General features: G+C 39.7%; 1 protein-coding gene across 3 annotated transcripts in view; it reads left to right on the plus strand.

The window, feature by feature from the left end:
* The window catches only part of GRAP2 (GRB2 related adaptor protein 2), a 109,979-nt gene that overhangs the window by 60,840 nt on the left and 32,845 nt on the right, over positions 1-16,294 (plus strand). The window contains exon 1 of one of the 3 annotated variants that reach the window (XM_074539417.1): positions 3,761-3,936. The exons of the other annotated variants lie outside the window; for them this stretch is intronic. The gene's annotated coding sequence lies outside the window, so the exon portion shown is untranslated. Of the gene's footprint in view, positions 1-3,760; positions 3,937-16,294 lie in introns of those variants that run through there. 3 annotated transcript variants of the gene reach the window in all.

Below are 16,294 nucleotides of genomic sequence, written 5' to 3' on the forward strand. Positions count from 1 at the left end.
ATTAAAAACACAATATTCAGGTGTTCCACTACAAAAAGTCAATTAAAAGTACAGAGAGCACCACCAGCAAGTAAAAGAATAAATGGATCATTTTAGTGCCCGGGAAGTTTGTTTAAACACAGCCTAACACCTTCAACTGTTTAACCAGTGCTTCAGTAAACTTATGGTGCTAATCTAGTTAGCATTTTGATCACACCTATAACAAGATCCAAATGCAAATGTCAGAGTCAGTGAAAGTTACATTACAGCAAAAGAACAATATCTGCAACTAAGGAAGGAGAAGGAAATGTCTCTTGTCAGTATAGTGCAACCTTCTATTTACAGAATTGTTGAAGGGCTCTAAAAAAGAGGAGAGAGGTGAAGGAATTACAGCAAGAGCTTCCATTTGTCATAGAATTGCTCTGCTAAATGGTAACACCAGTTTGTCCAGACCAATAGGCTTGGATCCATCAGCTTTTCCCAGCTCAATACTCAATAGGAGATGCATTGTGGTCAATGCAGCAGTAGCATAAAAAGGGAATGCAGCCTCCAAATGATTTAAATGGTGCTTGTGAATTGTTATTTCACAGCTTTATGAGATGTTCCTGTTCCCATCCCTTCCTTTTATTGGTTAGCATAAGGCTGGGTAGATTTCTGTGCAATTCCCAGCTGAGTCACCAGAGAAGGTCCATTTTCATCATGCATCAATTTGATTTCAAGCCCTGACAAACACCCAGCCTCAGGAAGGGAGACAATGGTGATACACTTTGTGAAAACAAAAAGTAAAAACATTACAACTCCTAATAAATTTTGTTTTCCATGTGAGCCCCCTTCCAACAGTCCCCCCTTATGAACATGTTTCTCTTGTGTGCTACCTACCACAGTCCAGATTGAGGGATATTTTTAATGTGAGGATTGGCATAAATTTCAAGCAAAAGATCAAAATGGTACCATTTCACATTTCTAAAGAATAGAGCTAATTAACCTTTTTATCAAACTACACATTTTCAAATTACTTAAATGGGAAATATACTGGTTTAATTAAGATTCCGCAGGGAGAGACAGTTGCAAACACTTGGAACAGAGAGAAAGTGGGATGTTTATGAGGAAGGTGCTGTATGCTTTATAACTCCCTGTCTTTTTCTTGTTTGCACTTCAAATGGAGTCCATTTTTATCTGTCTATCTCCTGCTGAGAGAATCTGATTTTATCATGTGTTTCAAGGAAGCTATTAAAAATCTTCAATCAGGAAATTCTTCTTTCCCCGTGTATGTTTCTCTCCCCCCACTCTCTCTGTTCGAGTTGCACTGTGACATTGGTTATATGGCAGGATACATTGATTTTATTTGCTTTATAAGTTGATTAGCTAATCCTCCTGCAATGGAATCTTTTTTTAAAAAAAAACCTTGGTTCCTATGTTTTCCTTAGCTGGGTCCACAGGTGATTTGATATTTGTAGGTCTAGGATTTTGATGTGTATGCCACACTTTCTGCTGTTTCTTTGTTTTTAGTAAATGGGGAAAACTTCAAGAGTGACAGCTTCAGGGTCTATACACATACAAAAGGAACAACATGAACAACGCCAGCATACTACTCCTCCTCACTTCAGGATCTCAGGAATATTTCAGAACTGTAGAAATAACATACTAACTGATAAAGCATTGCAATATCAGTGTTTTGGTGGCAATATAAAAAATAGTTGAATCATAACTAAAACAAGTTATTAGCCTAAAAGGTCTTCCTCTGAAAATTAAAAAAAAAAAACCAAACCAAGCCAACAAACAAAAAACTCCACCCTGAAATATAAAATTTGGTAGATATCTGCATTTAAGTAATATTCAAATTAAGCTACTGAGACTGTGAAAGCGTGAAGCCTGGATAAAGCCATGCATTAACTCCCAGCATTTTGCTTTTGTCAGTTAATGTCAGACACATCATGCCATATCAATGGAGCTGAACACTGTGTAAGTCTTAGTGCTGGTAGAAAAGACATCAGCAATCATTGGATTGTTGCATTCTGTGCCTCTGTTCTTGAGCCAGCTCCATGTGACTAATGCTACAATGGTGCATATGTAACTGAGTTTTAGTTTGCTGCTAAGATTGACAGCTCTAATGAAAAACAAATAATATTTTTGGCTGAATAGCTAAGAATATTTTATCTTAAGCCAAATGGAAAGTTGTGCTTTGCCCAAAAGCATTTTTTATTGTTTAATGTGTTTTTACCTTTTTTTTCAAATCAAAGTAAATTGTGAGCTAGAGAGCTGTTTTTAGCTGGAAAATCAGAACATTTCATATTGAAAGTACTTAAACTATTAAAAATGGCAAAAGAGTTGTTTAATAGCAATTACAAAACACCTTAATTGGTCTCTGTAACTTTTTGAACATTTTGAAGATATAATTAAGAATACTTTTTTCAATACTAGATATTTCAATACTATCAATGCATTTTTGCCCATTTCAGTTTGTAACACCTGTGCTCTTTTGAAGAACACAGATGGAACCTCAGCAACCTGGCTGCTTGTTCTACAAAGTCAACAGTAATTAAGTGTTGAAGTGGTTTTTTTTTTGTTCCTGCTTTTGAGCAACAGGCTGGGAAAAGCACAGACCATTTGGCCAGGCTCTGAACCAAATCCAAGGAAATGGTAGAAAGAAAAGTGGCTTCAGGAACTCAGAGCCATGTGGATCTCACTGGCTCAGGAACTCAGTAATTTATGAATCTATTTCAGCTGCAGCAAATGGCCCTTTCACGGCTTACAGCTACCCAGCAGAATTTAGATGATGTTTTTAGGCTCTGATTTTAAGAGGTCCTCAACTGGTGGCTGCAGGGGGAAATTTCACTTGATATCAACTCCTTGTTGTTTCCTCTGAAATGCCTCGTGTTAACGACTGCAGACAGCGCGCCAGGCAGGCCAGGGCAGGGCTGGTGCTTCCAAAGGCGGATTTCTGCTCTCCAGTAGCAATCATTTTTCCAACCACCAATGGTCCTTCTCCCCTGGGGCCCTGCTGACCCCTGGCAGGCCTTAGGCTGCCTGCAGGAGGAGGGACTGGAGCTCAGAGAGCAGAGAAGAAAAGCTGGGAGGGAAACTGCCATTCAGAGGCCAGCCACCCCAACGCACTCTTGGTAGCAACCAAACTGATGCAACGACTAAATCAGCAAATGTGCCTTTTCTGTGTACTTGTAAGAATCACATTTTTATAGCTCTTTTTCTCACAGCTTGAAGACAGCCCCCTGGTTCACACTTATTGCAGAATCGGGTGGCATCCTGGTTTCTCTCTCACATCTACTCCCTCTCGGGCTGTGCCTACACAGGCACAGATGATCTTTGCGTTCGCCTGCATTTGCTTACGGACTCCAAGCTCAAAGGAGCACTGTGCACACACACCCATGGACCCTGTCACGTCACAGGGGTGTGTGGCACCAGAGGTGCTCCATGAATTCACGTGCTGATGGCTTATGGCCACTGCTGTCCCCCGTAACAGAGAGGAGGGCACATTTTTGGATACTTGTGATGGCTTGCTCTTGGGGATGGATCACTACTAATATCTAAGGGGCCAGTGCTTTCCAGACAGATATATTAAATAACTGAACACTGAGCAAGTTGTGAGGTGCCCCAGCACAGCTGCAGCATTCAGAGGAACTGCTCTCATGCAGTTTCCCTCGCAGTAAGACAGTAAAACCACACTAAGCTGAGTCCCATACCCAGCTCAATAAGCTGCTGTGACTGTGAGTTCCTGTGTGGTTTGTGGTTTGCACTCTACCGGCTTGATTGGCTGCACTTCATGAGGGAGAGGCTGAGATGCTGGGCTGAAGATTTGTGTGTCCCGAATGGCTCCGCAGACTCTGGTCCTTGCTAAGCATTTGTGCTGAAGACAGGTTGTTATGAGACTCGTGCCATTCCCACACTGTTTGTTCCCAGCACAGATCCTGAAAGACCAGAGTGTAACTACCTGCCACAAAGGTACAGATCTGCTTGGGGGCTTGCTTCTTTTGCTGTGAGGTTTTACGGGTACATGCACTGGCTAAATTAGCATTGCATTTTCCACAGAGTTAAACAGAGTTATCTGCAAGGCTTGGGATTCAGTGTGTTTTCTTTTCCACTGCAGGTGCATCAGGTTTTTCTCCTTGTCAGTGGGGTATTGGGACCGTGCTCAGGAGGAGCATATTTATTGGAACAGAGCAAAGAAAATAATGAATAGGAATTTTATTTTTTTTTATTAGTCACAAGCACAAGGCAAAGAAATAATTTCCCTGGTTGGGAAAAATTTAAGGTTGCTCTAGCAGAGATCAGGCTATTGTGTCTCCGAGACACCCATTGTGATCGTACTGAAAGTGGCAAGACGCCTAGAAAGAAAAATGCTTTAGGCACCTGGAGATTTGGCATTGTTGGCCCTTCTTTTGCTCAAAACCAGGGCTTTGCTGCTCAAGTAAGCTGTTTTTCCTGACCTGTAATGTCTTCTGTGAAACGTGGTGGTTTCTCAAGAGGTCAGATGGGCGTATTTTTTCCTCACTTGTTTTTAAATGTTGTTGTAAAGCTTTGTGATGCATTGTAAGCATAACAGCCAATATTGTTATGAGACACATCTTTAGACTGGAGTGCTATAGAGTTGTATGGTTGTATGGTGTTTCATGTGTGTTTGTGTGCATAAAATTCATAATATTTGTCTTGTAGGAGCAAAAGGACGTCAGTCTCCGAGACATGATTTAGTAGCATCCTATCAGTACAATATTTTCTTGGAAAAAACAATAATCTGAGCTCTCTTCAGCAGCAGCAGGAGAGCCTGTCACATTTATAATTGTCCAGTGAAGAAAGGTTTAATGATAATTGAGCTTTTGGTAAACGGGCATGGCAGGAGGAACTGGGCTTTGGGAAGAAAAAGAGTGACCTACCAGTTATGTTTTGGCATGGAAGACCACAGATGGTGCAGCCAGCAGTGCCAGTCATCCACTTGAAAGTGGAAAAGAGAGAAACTCATGCTTTAGCCTCTACTCCCATGTTTCTGAATAGGACAAAACTTCTGGCTATCATATGATGGCAAAATGAGTTGTGGAACAGATAGGAAGGAAACCTGTTTCCTTAGCAGTGGCTCAGCGAAGAAATGCATTGCTCTTGCAGTGAAGCAATTCCCTTTGCTTTCCTATTTGGTGACATTTATTTCTGTTTCATTTTTGCATTTGAACTTGGCAATCCCACAAAGAAGAGATTAGGCACAAACAAGCACTGTCATTCCCTTTTTTATCAGGAAAGCAGAATAACCTGGAGATGGATGGATATGCACTGTGAAATGCACACAGCTAAATTTAGCTTAGTTTTGCTGTCTAGATTTTGGAATTACTTTCATCTCTACCACACCCTTCTGCACGCATCTCCTAAAATTGTTAAGACTGACGGATCTGCCTGGGCAAAACAGGCAACTTTCAGAAAAAGGGGGCTCTGCTGCTCGAGCAGGCTGTTTGTCCTGATCTCCTACGCCTTCTCACTTTAGTTTGCATAAGGTAGAGCAGGGCTGGAAGCCTTTCTGGTTTCTGTAAGTTATAGCCATTATTCTAGCAAGAGACATCACTTTCCTCTTCAAACTTCATCTTCCTTTACCTGGTTACATGGAATTTCTTTTTTTCCCCCTGATGATTACACTGACTCTTGCCACCCTACAGCAATGCCCTCCGTTTTTGCTGATTCAAGGGCCAGCAGTGCAGTTGTGATGTCCCCTGCACCATGTTACACTTTGCCTTCCCAATCAACTTGCAGCTTGATAGCAGCTCTCCTCAGCCACAAGCAATATCTTACAGTTTGGCAGGCAAGAGGTTGCTATTAAGCCACAGTTCTGGAACTACTGCTGTAGGCAGTCTCTTTTGGTTTAATTTTATTGTCTGATACAATGAAAATTATCTTCATTCTCTTCCCTACGTTTCTTCCCTTAACATTGTTTTCACTTGAAATTCTCCTCTTAGTGGAGCTGTAATGTATACATGTGTATGTGTGTGTGTGAGTGTGTGTGTATAGGTATATACATATTTTTACATGTATTTATTTATATGTGTGTATATATATGTCTATATACGTATACACACACCATAAAATACACTCGCTGGCAAGTTCAGTCGCTGGTATCAGTTAGAAGAACCTACCCACTGTGGCTGACAAAACACCACATGTTTGACAACTAGGGAAGTGTTCTACAAACAGTTGATATGCCTGGGCCTTTGGGGCTCATTTTAGATTGCGTGGAGTTTTATAAATCTAAATTAGGCCCTGATTTCTTCTGCCTTTCTTCCTCATCTCCAGAGTCTGGTTTTGGTCTAAGAAGAATGTAGCGATTCTGTCTTTTATTAGTTCCTCAAATTGCTGTATGGAATCATAGAGTCATCAAGGTCGGAGAAGCCTCCTGAAATCGAGTCTGGCTGTTAACCCAGCACTGCCATGTTCACTGCTAAGCCGTGTCCCAAAGTGCCACATGAATGCTCAGTACAATGATGGCAACACACTTGATTTAAAGCTCAAGGTTGACTGCCAGCCATATCCCAGTCAGCACAAATGTTATGCATAACTCCCTTGATATCTTTCAAAAATCTTTATTTTGTAGCTCCCTTGAAGGACTCCTTGGCATCTTCTTAGCTTAGCTTTCCACCAATCTTTGTGTATTTGGCCAGCAGTAATGGAAGTATATTACCATCAGCAACTTTGTCTTTCCTGCACAAGCCCTTCATCTTAATGTCTGCACACATTTTTGCCTATTAATGGGTGTTTTACCCATCCATTAAGACAGGTGAGTGTGAATTCTTTCGCTTTATAATCTGGCCCACGTACATGAGTGTGATGACATTGAGATGACAGAAGCACTAAAGCTGTACCAGCCTAACTTGACAATCTGCAAAAAACCCTGCTGCCCTGAGAAGGCAGTATTGTGGGTTTTGGTACCCCATTCCATTGAAATACCTCCATGTACAGCCTCACTGAAATTTTTAAATGTGTCCTACAGTTCAAAGAGGTGAAGTGACTTGCCCAGGAATGCACAGAAAATCTTTAACTGACCTGGACTTGGAAAATTGATTCCTACTCTACTTTTTTCACCACTAAACAAGGGTGACTTGTTTCTGCATTTTATAGTGATAATTTGATTTTAAATATGATTTCAAATGACTGCTTTTTTAAAGGGGGGGGGGGAAGGGAAAGAGACTTGCACAAATGAGAGTAGAATTGGTAGAGACATCAGCTAAGCTAAGAAATGTGTGTACTATAAATTTCATGGTTCAAGATACAAACTAATTCCCATGGCACAGCCCTTCTAGGGGGCTGATACTGTACTCAGATGCTTCTGATGCTTGATTGCTACTGTCCTTGGGCTGCTGAACCTACCCCACTGGGTATTTTGGTGGAGAGGAAGGGTGTCTTCTTTTGACTTTTGTCCAGAATGCTCTCTCTGAAGCATAGTTGCTGTCTATTATTTCTAGAAGGATTTCAGATAGATGAGAATTTTTAAAAAGATGTTTTGGAATTTGGTCTGAATTCTTCCTGTAGCTTTTTTTTTTTAATTGTTCTGCTAATTGGAGAACCATGCTAAAGTACCTTTTAAATAATATCTAAGCAGGAGGGACTACTCTTTGAGGAATAAGCTTGCTAAGAATGGACACATTATCCTGGCACTAAAATCAGAGGTCAGTACTGTAAAATATTATGAGATAAAAGAAAATTAGTTGAATGCCTAAATGAACATTATGTGCTAACACACGCTGAAATTCTTTTTTAACTATCTTTGAATTCTAAGACCCATCCTTCCTCTCTCTCCTCAACTCAGTCTTTTTTTATAAGCGGCTTTATCTTTTTGGAGCAGTGTACAGTACTAATAACAAGCCACTTTTCCCCCCTGAGGCATTGTGCACCTTACATTCTTTAGTCTTTCCTTTCCAGTTCCCCAGTTGTTTTATTTTATTATCTCATCATGAAAAATCCACCAGTAACTCACAGAGCACAAACTTAAACCCTCAGAACTCTGACATTCCTTTTTTATTTTTAAAATCTAGTTACATAAATAACATCATGCTTCTAGGTCAGAAGCACCTGCAATCCAAACAGGGATTATCTTAGGATATGGACCAAGTTCTGAAATTGTCTGTGTGCATAATCAGGCTCTGCTAATTGTTTTTCATGCTAAGTGTAGAGTGCCTAAATCCAGGACACTGGAGGCTTCTGTCTAACTGTTTGACATGGCACTTGCTGTACCACATCAGACTGTCTGTCACATCCACTACACTTCTCTAGTAGTGGTCAAAAATATTGGTTCCAAGAAGGGTGACCGAACCCTCTATGAACCAAGTACGCACAGCTCCACACAGGGATGGAAGAAATGCTTTCTAATTCTGTCAGGGAGTTTAGTTTACAGTTTCAAGTGGTATTATCAAGTTTCGAGCTGTATTGTCATTACACTGCTTGGACTGCACTTTCTTGATAATTCTAATAGTGTAACAGATCTCTGAGATTAAATCTATCAAAACATAAAAAACCTCCCAATTTCCTCAACTTTCAAAGATAACTGAGTCTCATCTGTAAATACTTTCCCATCTTAGAAGATGAATCTTAATTCATTGAAGCCATCAAGTACTGCTACATTCTCAGTAGAAGGGAATGAATGACAGACAATATTACATTGCAATAAATTACATCAGTGGTGTCATAATCATGTTATTACCTTCAGCAGAGGCCATGTGCAGCACTTGCATCTTTTGCCTACTTGTTTGACATAGCATATACTGCTGTGTCCTGTACTCCAAGTAATGACACCTATACCATGAGCCTAAAAGGTTTAACGCTCTCTTCTCCATTGGCTGTAACAAGCCCATTCAGCAATGAAAATCTGTGAGTGTTTGTGTTGTCAGATTAGCTTTAAATGATCTTCAAGAAAATATTTTTCCCTTCCCGCAACATCACAGCAAGGCAGCTCTTGGTGGAGCCGACACTGCTGCTCATGGAGTTTCCTCACTGCGAGCAGCAGCTGCTTCCCTCTGTTTCCAGCAGAACTGAAGCCAACTGCTCCTGCTGAGAGCTGGTGCAGGTCCTACTGTCTATTGAGAAGCCTGGTGTGAAGTGATGAACATTTTGAAAGAACCGTTCTAACTGTGGGCAGTTCAGGTGCCTCGAAAGCTCTATTTGTAGCATCATCAGACGGAGTAAATCAAATTCCAAGTCTTCTACGAAGGGAAATTTTTTAATTGAAAGTATTGTAAAGGCAAAAAAAACTTGGAAAAAATCTTCACATATTGTCGATGCAAGATTTTTGTGATCTTTAAGCAGAATAAAATTTTGGATTAATATTCCATTATTGCGGCCATAAAAACAAATTAAAGATCAAACCCAGAGTGTCAAGTTTCTTAAAGAACCCATATTTAAGAATAATTTTACTTAGTAAATTAATTAATAGATTTACGTGTAACATCTCAGGAAATTCATTATGTGCCCATTCTGTTAATGCTGTAATTCTTAATGTATGCTGTGTACACTGAATCTGTATTTTAAGTTCAAAGCTCAGGTCAGCTGAAGGTACACAGACATGACTAGTACCTCCATAGTACATACTAATTAATTTATTTTTATTTTCTAACTAGTTTTCAACATTATTCTGACTGTTTCCCTTGACTGTTGAAGTCACTGGAGCAAACAAGGTTGAAGCAAGCACAAGATGATGTCTGTAGAAATTAATAATTCATTAATAACTGCAACTGTGAAATGGGTTTAAAAATACTTTCTTAAATCTCCAGGGCTTTTGAGGGTCAGTTGTTTAAGCATCCTGAGTTTTATTATTAATTAGTTCTCTTACAGAAAAGCTTCAACTGACTTTCAGACACTGTGGACGTTGGAGACTCTGTACTCCTAGAAATTATACCTTGATTGCAAAAAATAAGCAGTGTTTAATAGTCAAGTGGTTTACTCCAGGTGTATTGCCCCATATGGAATCTCAGGGAAGGAAAGGCACGGGTGATTTCATGGCATTGTAGCTAGCTGTGGCCAATGCAAAATGCTTCCTTGGAGGTGTACCTGTACCTGTACCAGCTCAGTAATAATATCATTGGCAATTCAATAATCAGTGGTTGTCTTGATGTAAAAAAGAAAACAGAAAACCAACAAAACACATCAGTTCTTGAGAGGCAGGCAAAGTCATAGCAGAAGAAAACCCAGTCTCAGCAAGCCCTTTCTAAAGAGAGGGGTAAGGGAAGAGTGAAAATAGAAGCGAGGAAAGATGAAGGGCTTGTTTGGATGGGGAGCTCTCCCAGTGTTATCCCAGGATAGTTGTTTCAGTACTTCAGAAAAAAAAAAAAATCCTTTTTCCAGCTTGATTTCTTTTTCTTTGGTAGTGCCTTAAAGCTCCCTACATCTGTTTTTATTTTGTCTCACTGTAATAAGTCATCAACTGAAGGATCCTTTCGCCTCCACCACCAGCTAAACAGATTTTACCATTCCTTGCACATCATACAGAGACACACGGAATGGTACCACACTTGTAGCCACTGCTTTGAGTCTTCTAAGCACTTTGTGATTCCAGCTGGTAATTTTGGGGAGATTTCTAAGGAAAACCTCAGTGCTTTAGGAGGTACTTGACTCAAACAGAGTCAAGCTCTTTTCTCTGAGTCAATACTGAATGATGTGCCTGAACACATTTCTTGCACAGGAGACCTGCATCTGTAGGTTGATTGCCTGTGGTCATCAATTATCCTTCAGTTAATTGCATAAGCCTAAAGGCATCTTGCCCTGATAACCCAGGCAGGTCAGTTTGATTACAGTTTGCCTTCTGCATATCTGACATTTCAATTTTAATTGGGCAGTTGTTTCTTCTGCTCTTAACCTGCTGTGCACTGCTGAAAAGCACTGGAGGATGGATTTTATTCTTAGGTGAAGGGATAAACAGAGTCAGGGAAAGCAGCCACCAAACCAGAGGTGTCCTCCAGGGTAAAGCTGGGGTCAAAGGACACAGTCATCAGATTTTGACATTCAGACTTACCAGTTCAGCTGACCAATACCAGGCATGTCCAGAGGAGTGTTATTTTCAGTAAGGCTGGAGGAAAAAACACCAGAGCTCATAATAGGGCTTCTTCATTAAAGCGCTGCATAGTTTTAGCAAGCAAAGGCAATGGAACAGTTGTAATTCCTTAAAACACACCAGGGAGAAGCTATACAGCAATGTGGTCTGTGTCTGGTACTGCTGCATCCCCACCCCAATGCAGTCTATCAGGATACCAGATACACAAAGTGTGTCTGAATATAACTCATGATTTGTGAAATGCATTGGGAATCTCTTGGAATGAGCAGCGGTTATTTTCCTAATGAATTACTGCTGTTTTGAACAGTTTTGTTTGTATGTTTAACTTTTTTGCTTGAAATGGTTTTTAACTTTTGAGCAGAATGTTCTTTTGAAATGTTATTCTCCTTTTCAATGTAAATACTGGCATGATATTTTTAGGAAGTGGTTTTGAATGCATCATCTTCTGCTCTGCAATCTTGGATGCTTCACTGACTCAAGCTTCAGAAGGGCTGAACATCCACCGCTTTCCTTTCTAAGCTGTAGAGATGAGCAAAGTCCAACCACCATCAGACAGAGCAAACAAGAAAACAGTAGTCCAAAATTCAGTAAATGCTGTGTGGATGGTTGTGGATTAGCTTCTTTTACAAAGATGATCACTTTATGAAGTATAATCGTTTTTGTACAGCTAAACTAAAAGACAAGGCTTATCTGTCAAGGCAAAAGAGACAAGCTTCTGTAATCAAATATAGCAAGATATGCAGTAGTAATGAATCTGAACATTGTAGTCCTTAAATCTGAATGCAAGTGAAGTAGATACAAGCAACTGATAGAAAGCAGAGCAGAAAATGGAAGTCCAGTGAGCATAACAGGGTTTTGATTTTTTTTTTTGTACGGAAGCAGAATTGCAGTGTTGATAAAGTTGTTAGATGTTTTCAATTTGGAAAAAATTCGTCTCATTCATCATGGAAGTAATCACATTAATCCCTGTTTTTGCTTGGTTAAATCTCCATGTAGCAGTGCACAGGCCTTAAGTCTCATGACGAGTAATTCCTGCCACTGGCAGTTTTTTCACTGCACAGCCTGTGAGAAAAGCCTTGCCATGATCAAAATGCATCTTGAAGGACAAGAGCTGCGCAGTTCCTACAGTTTCTGGCTCTCAAAACCTTCTTCTGCAGACTTTCTAAGTATTTAGAAGGGGAACACCTTCTCAAATGTTGTATGAGGTACATGACATGTAGTGCTTTCCACTGTGCCGAGTTAAAGAACGGTTTTTTCCAGTTTGGAGTTTTCCCCTTTTTTTCCTCTTCTGCGTTATTTCCTGAGTTCCATCTCAGGAAATAATCAGATTTTTGAAACTATGTAATGAGGGTCTTCAGCACACAGAGTTCAGGAAATAGCGATTGTAATGATAGCCTCATTTTAGTGTGTGTTTAGATAATATGTGCTTTATAATTGGAGTCCAACACTGCAGTCAGTACCATCTTATGAATGCATATTGAAAGGAAATCTCAAATAATTTAATGCATGTCTTCTACCTAAATGATTTCCATATGTCTTTAATCTAGACATGTCTGTGATTTATATCATTGCCTGAATGAGACTTGTGTTTCATTAGAGTAGTCACTATAGAAAGATGAGGTTACATTCTCATTTTGTGTGATTTCAAAATTGACCCTGCTATGGGCAGGGGCTTGAACTGCAGGATTGCCACAAATCCCTTTTAGTCTACTTATTGTAGGATTCTATAGACAGCTCTGACCCACTGGTTTTTGTTATGGAGCACCATATGGAAAAATGCTATTTGCTTCAAGTGATTTGCCATATGGGTAGGAAAGACAGTGAAAGGCTAAGGAGAAAAGATGTAACAAAATAAGTAGTCCAATAGTACTCCAAACGAGTTCAACAAATAAGATGTCAATTCCCTGATTTTTATTTTAGGTTTTTTTTTCCCAACTCTTCCTCATGAGATGATCCTTAGATGACAGCACTGATATCAGCAGAGTGTGTTGTGGAGCATGTCTTGTAGGAACAACTGTGCATGATGTTTTATTGTGTTGTGGAAGAAATAACTTATTTTCCTCCCCTCATAGACCATCACGTGATGTTGAATGTAACACCTGGCTACTTTAAATACATACACATTTGTTTCTCAGTCTTAGAACAAAATCAAGGTAAAATAATCATACTCTTATGCTTAGGGGAGCTGGTAGGACCAAAGCAACTTCTCAGGGGATCTGTGAACTGCCTTGTAGCTGTTGTAGACCATGTTGTGCCTCTGCCCAGATCACCTAAGCTATGACATCCTCAGCACATCTGGAGGTACCACTGCTGCTCAAGACCCTCATGGGTTTTACAAAGGCCTTTGGTGTGGAGTCTCCCCTAACTGCATCACAAGTTCCAGTAGTTGCTAGACCTTTTCCTCAAGAAGTGTGCCTTGAAGTGGACTTACTAATAAAAATTGAATTTTCATCTTATTCCATTTTATCTTCTGTAGCAAGCCAATACAAGCACAGTGGGTAAATTGGAATTGCTATAATATGCCTGCAATTGCCAGCCAAACAAATCTAAGAGTACATTTTCTCTAAACTTTTTGAACTAGAATTGCACTTGCTACTTAATGGGACATAATCTGCAATGACTTGGCCCAATGTTTAGGCTTTCAGATAATGAAGCTTACAAGGCTTAATATGAATCCAAGCGTCAGGAATGTGCACTTTTGTTTTCATTAAAGCACTTTTACTTGGAGATTTAACTACTGCTCCTCAGTGGTTTGTATGCAAACTGTGTCACTGAGCAAAAATGACTGAAACTGAGAGAGACAATGTCCATTCTGTATTCTGTCCCCAAGGTTAATTGAGTGTGCTATCAATAACTTGCAGAATAGTGGGGGGGGCATCTGCACTGGAATACTTTGAGAGGCTGCCACGTATTCCTTCCATGGAAATCTTTAAGTAGGTGGTTTACTGCTAATGATGCTTGACAAATGTATAAATTCCAGCTTCTGCTGACACCTGCTCCTGCTCTTGGGTGCTCCTTGTCACCCACATGCACACAGCTCACACACCTACCCTTCAAGTGTACACAGACCACCTCGTTCCCATTTGTATTTGCCAAAGAAAACAAAACACACATCACCTGAAGTATGCTCATGGGACCTCCCTTCCTCCCTTCCTCTCTTCAGGCATACTGCCAATGAACATCTTTCCTTTATATTCAGCTCCCTAGAGATAACACAGGCTCAAGCATAATTTTTGCTGAGATGTGTTCAGGCTTGCAAGTAGAATGCCTGCTCCTGTATGAAGGTAGAAGAGGCCCTTCACACGGCGCCGTGTTCACCCAAGCATGCATGTAATCTCTCATTCTCACACATGTGCAGTCTGCTGTGTTCCATGCATGTGTTGTAACAAAAAATTTAAATCTTTCTTCCCATCCTGCTTAATATGCAAATGTGGATAGCACATCAAGATTGGAAATAAATGTAGCAGAATGACTTCAGTCAACCTGAAATGTCGAATGACTCATTCACACCCTTTGCACAGTGTTCCCTCTTTGCCACATGCAGTCTATTGAGCAGTCTAAAGGCTGTGTGGCTCCCTGCTGCAGAGCAGCAATTGATTACTTGCTCACTGAAGGACTGGGACCACGATTATTTTTGCAGGATGTACAAGGGTATGCAGAGAGGTTCCAATGAACCTCCTTGCCATGACAGTGTGCTGTGGGAAGGGGAAATGTAGGATGTCACACTTGATCTTCCTATAAGGAACTTTTTGTGCTTAATTAAGTTTCAGTCTAAATGTTCATTCAGTAACCAATATTCTTACATTATGGTATGACCCATTTTTATTCCAGATAATAAGAACCCATTCCAATCTGATATCATTTAGTTTTGCATTAAGATAAACAACAATTAGTTGTACCTAATTCAGGGTAAAAAATGTCTACATGTTAAATCATTCAGAAACTGCCACTGCACTTTAATTTCAAAGGTATAATAATCCAAGTGAACTAAAAAATGCATTGACAAACATGAAATATGTTCCACACTTCTACTTAAAATGGTACAATCACTGTGCAGAGAAATCCCAGGAATAGTAACAAGCTGGCATTCACACATCTTATAATGAGAAGAAAAGTTGGATTGACTATTGCAGTTGCATCTTTATATGTATGAATTATTGTAATTGATTTCTTTTAAAACCCTTTTAGAATCATTCCCTAATGCAGATGCAAATGGCCTGACTTTAATTTATAGAAAGGTTAGCACTCACACCTTGTAAAAGAGGTTCTGTGTTTAAATGGAAGTTGAGCTGTGAAGACCCATTAAGCAGAAAAAATATAGTTAAGACAACAAAGAAGCTCCAAAGGTAAATTTGCAAGTGGGGCCATAATGCAGTGAAGATATCACAACTGTGCTCATTATATCACAACACAGATTCTACCAGCAGCATTTCAGTTTCTCTGTCCTTACCTAAATGGGAGGCTTTGTACGTGTATCAGTTTGTCAGTTCTTCTCAGAACAAAGGTGGCTGAGCTGCAATTATGTGCAACATGTCCAGGATAAGAGGACCATGAAAACCAAGCAGTTAGATTCCCCGTGTTTGTGTTTACAATGTCATAACTAAATGTATGCTGATCGAAACTTAAGTATTTCGTTCTTTCATAAAAGCAAAAGAGGAGAGAAAAAATATACAAAGGAAAAGAGGCAAAGCAAACTTTACCCCACAAATTTTGCAGTCAGATGAAATATTGTCTTTTGTTCAAAAATGGGTTTATGTTTAAAAGGACAAAGAAACTTTACTTTTTCTTACTGACCTAACTGTAGTTTTACTTTTGTGCAAATCATATCTGTTGCAATAGAATCACACTATTTAATTTTAGTATGAGAGCTCCAGATTTTGCACAGTTATCTGTGATGGCAGGACTAATCTTACACACACACACATATGAGGGGAAAAGGAAAAAAAAAAAAACCAACCCAAAACCCCACAGTTTAATCACTGATCTTGCTCTTCTTCCTATTTTACACAATTTTTTATCAGCTGATCTTATCAAAGAAACAGGCAATAGGTGATTGGAAACACATTTTCTACCCAGCTGTACATACTAGCAGGTTTTCATAGCAATTTGTTCCCATATCCTACTCAAAAGTATTGCTCCAATACAGAGTCCAATATAAGATTAAAAACTATTTTTACTAGATTGGATTAATCCCTTAATGTAATGAATTCTCTAGGCTGTGCTATGCCCAGAAATAAAGGCATTATATCTTTTGCATCTTCCATCTTTCACATAGAAAAAAGGAGTTTC

The sequence above is a fragment of the Zonotrichia albicollis genome, chromosome 4 (genome assembly GCF_047830755.1).
Source record: "Zonotrichia albicollis isolate bZonAlb1 chromosome 4, bZonAlb1.hap1, whole genome shotgun sequence".
NCBI classification, from domain to species: Eukaryota; Metazoa; Chordata; class Aves; order Passeriformes; family Passerellidae; genus Zonotrichia; species Zonotrichia albicollis.